Raw genomic sequence first — 10,887 nt, forward strand, 5'->3', positions numbered from 1 at the left:
CCGCCGAGAAGCAGACCCAGAGGATCTTCCTGGGGTGGTGGGAACGGAGGGGAAGGGGCGGTCCCGAAAATGCAGGGAAGAGTCGCCTTTCTCCAGTGCAGATACCCAGGGTGTTGTTGAGGGCAGGGGTCTTCTCTTACTCAAACCCCCCGCCCCTACTCCTCCCCACAAATGCGGGGAAGAGTCGCCTTTCTCCAGTACAGATACCCAGGGTGTTTTTGAGGGCAGGGGTCTTCTCTTACTCAAACCCCCCGCCCCTACTCCTCCCCACAACTCTTCTTCCCCATCTACGCCTGATGAGTTTTGGAACTACTGGATGGTATCAATAGGAATAAGCATAACTGGACAGTTGTGCGGTCGCTGCTCAGTTTCGAAGTGGAGCGCTTTTCTTCCTCTGAAGTTCAGGAGAAAGTCACTTTGCAGAAAACCCACACGTCCAAGGGAGCCAGTGTCTCCCGCGCAGCGCAGGCCGGGGTCTTGTGCAGCGGGTGTCTCCTCGGGTTGACACCATTCGGGCCTCTCGGCCCTTCCAGCGGGAGGACGCCGAGTGCAGGAGGAGAAAGAGCGGCCCGCGACCTGCGCGGGAGGGGCGGCGGGGAGACCCGGGCTTCAGCGCAGGTGGCGTCGGGACGGCTTTTCATTTTAAACCCCTGGACCTCAAAAGAAGCGCAAATGTCTGTGTATGTTTTGAAGTCTGGCACCACAAAAAGGAAGCACAGGTTTCGTGCCGAAACGGGAAACAATTCAGAAGTAACAGTAGGAGAAGCCAGACCTGTTTCCGCCCGGTTTCGAACCGGAGACCTACCGCGTAGTTAGGCGAACGTGATAACCGCTACACTACGGAAAGTGGACACACATAACGAACATGTGAAGGTATTCCTTGATGCTCTAGGTCTCTGAAATTTTTCCACTTTTTTGAAATTAACAATATTATACATGAATAGAAATGCGTTTACCAAATATATCTGCCACAATGTTCAGAAGAAATCTGTTCGAACAGCCAAAAAACTGGCATGCCCCTGAAGGCTTCCCAGAGAAAATGACACCAAATCTAAGACTTCATAGATGAAAAGAAGTATGATGGTTGTAGAGAGGTAGAAAGGGAATTTTGTTACTGGGAACTGAATGAAGTGGGAATAGTTCGTGGAGTGGAGCGGGGGTGGGAATCCAAGAATTTGAAGCAAGGCATGGAAAGAAATGAGACTTAAATGGAAATATATGAGCCAGATCAGAGGGAAGAGGGATGTGCCTTCCAAAGAGGGGAAGGTAGATTTCAATCTGAATACGATGAGAGATTGGAGACTAACCTATAATTCTTGGAGTATAGACGTTATCATTGAAGGTTTTTTTTTTTTTTAAATCAAAGCGTAGTTTACATACATTAAAATGCTCTAATCTTAAGGGTACTTATAGCTCAATGGGGAAAAAAATGTGACAACAACTCATTGATTCAATAAGTTCAGCAAATAACAACCAGGATAAACATAAAGAAAACTATAACTAGCCAAATTATGTTGAAATTCTTGAAAAACAAAGATAAAAACATCTTAAAAGAAGCTGAAGAGAAACGATACTACATGTTAGGTTAAACAAAGATTAAATGGAATAACAAATATTAATTCAAAGAAAGGTAGAAAAAGAGAAACAGAGAACAAGTAGGACAAATGGAAAAAAATTATGATGACCAACTTAAACCCAAATATAAATAATTGCATTTAATGTAAATGGAATAAACAATTAAAAGGCAGAAATTGGCAGGCTAAATAGTAAAATAAAACAAAGAAAAACAGGAGCCCTCTGTGTCCTGCTTACAAGACATACACTTGAAAAATAAGACAAAAGATTGAAAGTAAAGTGACAGGGAAAGATAAACCATGAAAACATCAACCATTAGAAAGCTGGTGTGGGTATCAATATGAGACAGAGTAGACATCAAAGTAAAAAGTCATACTAAAGATAAAGAGGAACATTTCATAATGATAAAATGATCAATTCAGCAAGAAGACATATCAATTCTTATATGAAGCAAAACTGAGAAAACTAAAACAAGAACTACAATAAGCACAATCATTGTTGGTGATTTTAAAGACCACTTTGAGCAGCTGATGAGAAACTGACAGAAAAGGGGAAATAAGTCGGGATAGAGAAGACGAACCATAGCTAGTAACCAATCAACTTGACCTAACAGACATTCAGACTACACGCAACTACTGCAGAATTCACATTATTCTCAAGTGCATATTAAAAATTCACCAAAACAAACAAGTGCCTTCAAACAAGTCTCAATAAATTTTAAAGGAATAAAACAATTTTTAAATGTTTTCTGACAATAACAGAAGTAAACTAGAAGTCAATAACAAAAAGATAATTAGAAAATTCTAATACTGGGAAACAAGCATTACACTTCTGAATGAAGAATAAGTACAATGGAAACTAGAAAATACTTTGAACTGAAAGAATGAAAATACAACATGCAACTAAGCAGTGCTTAGAGGGAGATATATAGGTTTAAATGCATATATTAGAAAAAGAAGAAAGGTTTAAGATTGGGAAATTTTAAGGAGGAAATTATGTTTTGTATTTTAAGCCAGAGATTTTTGTCTGCTGTGTTGAGAATGGCTTCAGATGGCCAGTCTTGGAGACAGGGAGAACAGGAAGAGGCTGTTGTAGATTGTGGTGAAGAAGAGATGTTGAAGATCCAAATAGGAACCAACAGATGAACAGAAGGGAAGGACATCTCACATATGCTGAAGGTAAAATCAGGAAGACTTTGAGATAATTTGATTGGTTGGGTAAGGCAGTGGGAGGAGTCAAGTTTTACCACAGATTTCCAGTGGGATTGATGATCAGTTGAGATCATGGTGTACTGTGCAAGTGGTACTCATGTGAAATGCAGGTGGCAATGGAAATATGAGTTTGATATTAGGGAGACACCTCTTTCAGACATGGATATTTTGAAAGATCAGCTCTAGGCAGGCAGCCAAGGAAGGGTCAGCTCCAGAGACTCCACAACAGAGACAAGATGTAAATGTCAGCCCTGGAGAGTGCTGAGTGCTTTCAAGTTTTCCATGTGTGATCGTGGTTTAGGTGCAAGGCTCAGAGAACTTTAAACTTAGCAATCTGTGGATGTTCAAGACTCCTAAGTTTGGTGTGCTGCTTATGGGGAATTGTAGACACAGAGAAGAAAGTATGGTAACAGGAAACAAGGACAGTTGAATCCAGAAGATCTCAGTTGAGTCTGCAGAGTAACAATGTTTGGAAGTAGTTTTCCATAGTGTAGTCGTTATCATATTCACTTCACACACCTAAGTGTGTGGGCACCAAGTGGAAACACTTCTTAATCATTTCTCTCCCCCCAACATTTTCCATCATCACCGTGCCTTACCTTCCACCTTTTTAAGGGACTTTCCATTCGAATCGGTTCACCAAACTTTATCCAGTGCCCAACACGAGAAATGAATAGCTGGCCATGAAGAAGAAAGAACCACACAGCTGGCCTAAGACAACGTCAGGCCTACACTGAGAGCACAAAAGAGGAGCTGTCCCTTTGAGGATCCCAAGCCAGGACACATTTAATGGGGGAGGAAGTTTGAATGAAGAATTGTTTAGGTCAAGAATGAAATAGCATTTCAGTTAGAGAGAAGTCCCTTTAACAAAGACACGATTGTGAATGTCCATGATTTGTTTAAAGCCGTTTTATAGAATAACGATAGTTTTATCATTTAGTACTATTAAGTAGTCAATATTTCTGGAGGTACAGAATATTACTGATTAGATTCAATTCCATTTTAAGGGGTTCTTTAAAATGTCAGTCTTCTGACACATTTGCATACCTGATGCTCAACAAAGGTGTAATTAATCTGTTGGCCCATGACAGTGAAAAGCAAGAAGGTACTTAGGATGCAATCATTGCTTGTAGAATTCTGTGCACATTTCTAAGTATGGGGGAGTGGGCATTTGTACAGTCTGACAAATTATTTTAAGATATATCTTAGAATGCCAAAAGAAACTGCAGATAAAACAGAAACACATTTGTTTTTAGGATTTGATGTGTTTTTCAGAACTTTTATGTAAAAATCTGTCTAGAAAAGAGGCTAAGACTTCAGACCTCAAAATGCTTTTTATATCTGTCTCGAAACTCTTGTTAGATGCTTTATATGTTTTGTCACTAACCATTTTTCTCTTAAGATGGCATCGTATTCTTCTCTTTTCAAAAATTTCAGTGATGTCCTAGAGTCCAGAATCACTTAAAAAGTAGAAACAGCTATTACAATACTCAATTTAAAGTTTAAATTAGGGGTTTTTAGCTCTTTAATTTTCCCCCCTTACCTTCCTCTATTCTTCCTTTAGAATAGAGGTAAGAGCAAAAATGCAAGGGAAAATTGCAGGTTTACTAGGAGAAATGGTGAGTAGCAAGAATGATTCAATGGTAGAGTATTTAAACTCACCCCCATTGACCATGGGTCTCTGTCTTCAGTGCACTATCCATTGTCCCTCAAAGGTACTTGATAAATACTTCTACTTATGACCTTGAAATTAGAAAAGCCATTAGCCATTTAATAGTTCATTGTAAAAGAAAAAATTGAGTGCCAACTCTATTCGAAGTGTGTCTGAGGTTGAAAAAATAATTAAACCTCTCAGTAATCAGGCAAATCCAAAGGATATCTGAAAGGGCATGTATTTAAAGCTGTTGAATCCCCATCACTTGATCAAACAGTTGGCTAAAGGGGCAAACCTCTGCTGGCTAGGCTGGCTACCCACTGCTAATATCATGATTCGGACAAATATTCAGAGTCCTTAAATTACTCTTGGTATGTATATTGGGAATGCTTCTCCGGTTATTATTCGACCTTCTACCTCTGTCCTCTTCTACAAGTAACCCGTTTTTCCCAAGCAAAGCTTAAGTCCTGAGTATTGGAAGATTCATCGGGGGTCAATTCAAGTTGGAATCACCCAGAGAAAAATACTTTTTTACTACATTAAATCACTCAGCAGGGTAGGAGTAGGCCCCGCTGGGATTCGAACCCAGGATTTCCTGTTTACTAGACAGGCGCTTTAACCAACTAAGCCACAGAGCCTCACTCGTTTGGTTACATATCATTGAGCCTCACTCATTTGGTTACATATCATTTGAACACAATTTTACACACCTCTGCTCTAATGAGTCTAGTAACTGGTTTACCAGGTGATTAAAAAATATATATATATTTTAAAAAAGACACCTTGTCTCAGTCAAAACCAAGGAAAAAATATTCTTTTGGAAGAATAAATACAGGGACTAGATTAAGATGACTATCTCCTCCTGGGAAATTGTTCCAGCGTGGACACCACTAGATCCACTAGACTGTAAACTCTGGCAGCAGGGGTCAAAGACTTTTGTCCCAAGAGAAAAAATGAAATGGCTTTCTACAAACCAGCATTTTGTTCAAACCACACCTGCTCTCTTCTCTGTTAGTGTGTTGAGGCGTTACTGGTCAAAGATTAGCACATGTCTGACACATGGTTGCTGGAAGAACTGTGTTTGTTGCACCTGTCAAAACATCCTCGGGATGGCAGCACTTATCTCTCCACTTCAGGAATGTTGACTTCTGATGGCTTACTACTGGGTTGGTCTCTGTGCCCTGTCCTCAAGGGAAAAGAGGCACCTTGCTCAAAGTTATACCTGCCCCTGGGTGCAGCTCAAATCCAGCCTCAGTTCAGAACATTACTGAAGGGCCATTTCAGGTTCAGATATTCCAGTGAGATCAGCTGAGGCCGCTGTTACAACAGCAAGTTCAACTTCTGCCTCCTCCCAATCCTACTTCCCTCACCCTCTCGCTGCTGTTGATTCTAAGAGTGTTCCCAGTAAAACTCCTGCACACAAATCTCCATCTCAATGTCTATTTTCCAGGGAACTGACCTATGACCAAAAGCAAGTGACTGTGGCCTACTATCAGAGTAAGTCTGAATGTGGCCAGATTTTCAAAAATCACTTAACCATACCAAGTACCCTAGTAAAACAGGAATGATAGATAGTACTAATAATATCCTGCTCTACAAACTTTCAAAATTTTCACCACGGAACAAAACAAATGAAGACACCTGCAAGTTGATTTGGAAGATGTACAAATTTAGTGAAAGGTGCTAAAGAACCAGAAGAATCATTTACATTTATGATATTAAAAGCAAAGGATTGAAATGGAAAGTTCGAAAATAAATGGCAAATTTAGCTAGTCAAAGGATATGATTCTCATTTCTAGGGGGGAAAAAAACCCCGTGAATACCAAATACTAAACACTTTATATACTAGCAGTGCATATCCGAAAGGAAACTATGTAATATATATAGATATATATGCACACATGTACTTATAAATGGCGGGAGAGAGCATAAAGAAGGCTTTTTACAATGTACACAGGTCAATTAACTTCTGAAAAATACTACTACCCCTAACTTAACAGAAACAGTCGTGGTGGGAAGGAGGGAAGAAGTAGAACCCAGCAAAGAGAGCAGAGGGTGACTCAGGAATTAGCTGCTCTACGGGCCCCTCCCTGGGTTGACACCTGCCCGCAGGTGGATCAGGGTGCACTTCGGCCTGGAAAGGGTGCATTTCTCAGTTATGCCTCTGGAAGGAGGTTTCCTGCCTCTTTCCACTGAGTTGCCCAACTGGGGCCTCGGCTTCTCCTTCCCTTTCAGATCCCAACGTTCCTCTCAGGTCCAGATAACTGACCTGACCCCTGACACGTCCTGGCTTCGACATCCCTTGTCTTTGGTTCTACCCAAGGACATGGCCGGTCAGATGCTCTTGAGAAGCCATCCGCAAGGTTCTTTCCCTCCCGCGGACCCCAGCCACTCAAGTGTTCGATGACCAGCACTGCAGCACAAAGGCCGTGACTCCCCCGCGCGGAGAGGGAGGCCCGAAAGCACAGCGGAGGACTCAGGGTCGCGGTGACCGCGGAAGGACCCCGGGGCCAGGCGGCCACAGGGTGCAGGTTCCCGCGTCCCGAGGCTTCCAAGAGGAGCTGACCTGCCTGAAATGGTCTCCAGGAGCAGAGAGGAATCTGGATCCCGCGCGCAGGAGCCGAGTCCTTAGAGGTCTGTGGCGGCTCAATGGTCAGTTCCGTGATCCACACGTCGCGGTCTCAGGAAGCCCTGACTGGGGACGTTGGCCCATTAAGTATCATTTGTAATGCGAAGAAATCCGGCCGGTTAGCTCAGATGGTTAGAGCGTGGTGCTAATAACGCCAAGGTCGTGGGTTCGATCCCCACACGGGCCAATCCGGTTGACCTTTTCTGTCCCCCAAAAGAGTAAACCTACCCTAGAATGCTAGAGTTCTGTACCTGGCGTGCAAACTGCAAAGAGGAAGGAAGAGTCTCTGAACGTAGTGACTATCACATTTCCTTCTAACTTCCTTGCTAGGGGGTTCTAGAACCTTGTTCGGGTGGAGCAAACAGACCCCCACCCCACCCCCCACAAGGCCTGGTACCTTTTCTAGGCTCCAGGCGCTTCTGCAACTCACAAAGCTCAACAGTAGCGGAAACCTGCAGGTGAAAGGTACAACAGAGGGCCATTCTTTGTTTATTTCATTTTGTTTTGTTTTCCTGTAAGGAAACTATTTCTTGGAGAAAAAACTGGGTTATTTGATTGCTTCCTCCGAAAACAAATTGTAAAACCACCCATTCTTCATATTGCTCCCTCTGGGTCATTCTGTACTCCCCAGTTCCGTCTAAAGAAAACAAGATTTAAAAATAGAAAGAAAAATTGTCCAAAACTTAAGTAGAAAAAATGACAAAAGATCTTTGTTTTATACACTCTGCACATTTATACCAACATGAAAGGTATACATACTTTAAACATTTTTAATTTTGTTTTTCTTGCATAAATAAGACAATCACATGTTTAAAAAAGGAGAAACTAAAAATAGATACATTGGAAAGTTTCGCTTCCATTCTTATCCTCCACCAGCCCACTTTTCTCCGTCACCTCGCACAGGCAAATTCTGTCCTTAATTTTTCGTTTATCCTTATTGGTTTTCTTTATGCATATACAAGTAAACATGTATATTGATTGTTATTTTTTCTTGTTTTTCCACACGAAAGATAGCATAATTATTTATTCACTGTTTTGCATTTTTCTCTTAGTATATATTGGATGTCCCAAATTGCACTTTCACCTTTGTACACTGTCAAATCAGAGTTTATTTTAAAATGAGTTGGTCCTGCCAGCCAGAAGTTGACTGACTCTGCAAACTTCTTAACCATTGTACAAAGTGTAGGCTTTTCCAACCCAAGGAAGGAGGTGGTGGAGATGATATCCATACTTTTCTCTTATAATGTGAAATAAAGCATTTTCTTAAGCCATATAATGTTCAAAGAGGTTTGAATATGGGCTCCCAAGCTGCTCAATAATCAAATAAAATTAGGTATAATTTCAACAAATATTTATTGATCTCTCTCTCTCACTTTTCAGTATTATTGTCCTTCATGAAAAGATATGAAGGAAATATAGCTAATCGACAAATTAGAGTACAAAAAACTGTGTGCGCGTGAATATGATCTCTTTTGAAAAAAATACACTGCAACTAACTCTCAAATGATTCAGGGGGAAAAAAATGAGTACATATGAAGAGAGAACAAAAAACCAAACAAATGTAGAAAATGTGTTAACAATTGCTGAAAATGGATATAGAGTATACAGGAGTTCTTTGTATTATTTTTGCACTTCTTCTGTAAGTCTGACATTATATGTATATGTATATATATATATATATATATATATATATATATATATATATGACCTTAAAAGTGTAAACTCAACCAGAATGTGTACACACATATATTAAAGGACATTCAACAAATGTGCTGACTAGTAATTCCCTCCAGATGGTGGAATTTATGGACCATATTTATTTTCTTCTTTTTGTTTAGCCACACCTTCTAAATTTTCTACAATGAACCTTTATAAATAATTGTATAATATAAAAAGAAAAAAAACTTCAGAGTAAAACAAAGAGGGAGAAAAAAATCAATCTCTAGGGTGTTTGCTCTCAATGTACCTCCTTTCCTTATTGGGGAACCAAGAAGAGGAAGTGAATTACTAAATAATAGAGTAAAATTCCTAGAAGGAATTACCCTGCCATAATAATGCAGTGCATATGGCTGATGCTCAGAGTTCCTTATCCGGGATAGGAGTTTTCAGGTCTATGTTACATATTCAATATTAGTGGTGAGATTAATATTAATTGAAAATTGAAGCAATTAATACCCTGGGGTATAAATCAAGATGCTATGAATTTGGTTATTTGAATAGGAGAGTCCTCAGAATGTAGTAATCCAGCAACAAAATGATGAACATGATTTTAAGAAGCAGTTTAGTGACTTAGTTAAAAGGAAGTTCTCTAGAGCTAAATGATGAGAATGCTGATTCTAAATTCTGTCCTTGGTTATTTGTAAAATGAGCATGGTTATAATACCCACCTCATAAGTTAGTTGTTATGTTTAAATATGTTAATTCATTTAAAATACATAAATAGTGTATTTTATTTAGACATATGGTACATATGTCTAAATAGTAAATGTTGAAAAACCAGAACTGCAGTATAGCATAGCAATTCTGGGATCAACCTTAAAAAGCAGGTCTATTTTATTCTCACAACACTACATTCATTCCCAAATTCAATGTATACTCTTTTCCACCTGTCCTAAGAATCAGCTGACTTTTTTCACCTCAGATCTAGTTCCTCTTTTGTTCATGCAAAGTTTTGTTCATTACTATTTCCTGGGTTCATTTTAGAGCTTTTTCACGATGAGTTTTTTCCTAGCTCAGCCTTATTATCAAGGTCATATGCCTTTTGTTTATCACAAGCATGACATTTCCATTATTTCCTTGTGGAAGGAAGCTTTTAATTTTTGCTCAGGGATGGATGGATGGATTGCTTTAAATTAGTTGTTCTTTAAAAATACTGCTCTTATTCCTTCCAACCACACATTCTTCTCATTCCCAAAGAGTCTGCAGGTTGGAAGACTCTTTTCCCATCTCTTATCATCCTTTACTGTGCTCTCAAAGATGCAAATACATCAAAGTCCTTACAATCGAATGTTTCAATTTGCCATTTTCATTACAAGTGGTTTTTGTACTTGTTACAAAAGAATTTGCATTGGTTCCAAGAAAGGATGTCCTGAAAGACAAGGTTCATTCTTTACCAACACAGAGCTTTCTTCTTTACTTTCTCTTTTAACGAAAAGTGGGCCTGGTGGAAATACGACTGATGAAATTCCTGTTAATGGTAAAGAAATTCCACGAAGTCAACGCTGTTAAAAATATTAACGAAGAGCCATAATGGGCACGCAGGCCTGTTAGCTCAGTCGGTTAGAGCGTGGTGCTAATAACGCCAAGGTCGTGGGTTCGATCCCCATACGGGCCATGCCTTTGATACCCCCATGGCAACCTCTGACAGTTTTCTTTGCTCATGATTCAAAAGGAAATCATAACTTCTTACAATCATGAAAGCTTGATTATGACCACTTAGATCCCTTCCCTACCTCTGAACTGATAATAGCCAGCAAGGGAACGCCTTTGCTCACTGGTTTAAACCTAAATTTGTAAATTAATCGCCTATAAAGGTTCAGGACGTAGATATTTATCATAGACTAATCATGAATTGCCCCTGGAACTTAAAATGGGGGTAGAATCTCCTGAGTTATCCAGTTTATGTGCATGAGTAGTGCATATCTGAACAAAATCGGAATTATATTAAGAAGGAAAAAGGGTGAAATGGATACAAGGTAGCAACTGTGACCAGTAGTATAGACGGGCTTCCTCTACACCTCTGCCACCCCGTTGTAGTGTGCCTTCAATACACTGGGCCTGCAGCACTAAAAGCTACATTTCTCAGACCTCCTTGTCAC

The 10,887-nt window shown here is 40.0% G+C and overlaps 3 non-coding genes across 3 annotated transcripts; 2 read left to right on the forward strand and 1 right to left on the reverse strand.

The window, feature by feature from the left end:
• Positions 1 to 5,004: 5,004 nt before the first annotated feature.
• Positions 5,005 to 5,078, reverse strand: TRNAT-AGU (transfer RNA threonine (anticodon AGU)). The gene has a single exon. It is a non-coding gene; the product is annotated as a tRNA-Thr (tRNA).
• Positions 5,079 to 7,182: 2,104 nt separating this feature from the next.
• TRNAI-AAU (transfer RNA isoleucine (anticodon AAU)) lies at positions 7,183 to 7,256 on the forward strand. The gene has a single exon. It is a non-coding gene; the product is annotated as a tRNA-Ile (tRNA).
• A 3,073-nt stretch (positions 7,257 to 10,329) lies between these two features.
• On the forward strand, positions 10,330 to 10,403 carry TRNAI-AAU (transfer RNA isoleucine (anticodon AAU)). The gene has a single exon. It is a non-coding gene; the product is annotated as a tRNA-Ile (tRNA).
• Positions 10,404 to 10,887: the final 484 nt, after the last annotated feature.

This window comes from Delphinus delphis, chromosome 10 (assembly GCF_949987515.2).
Source record: "Delphinus delphis chromosome 10, mDelDel1.2, whole genome shotgun sequence".
NCBI lineage: Eukaryota > Metazoa > Chordata > Mammalia > Artiodactyla > Delphinidae > Delphinus > Delphinus delphis.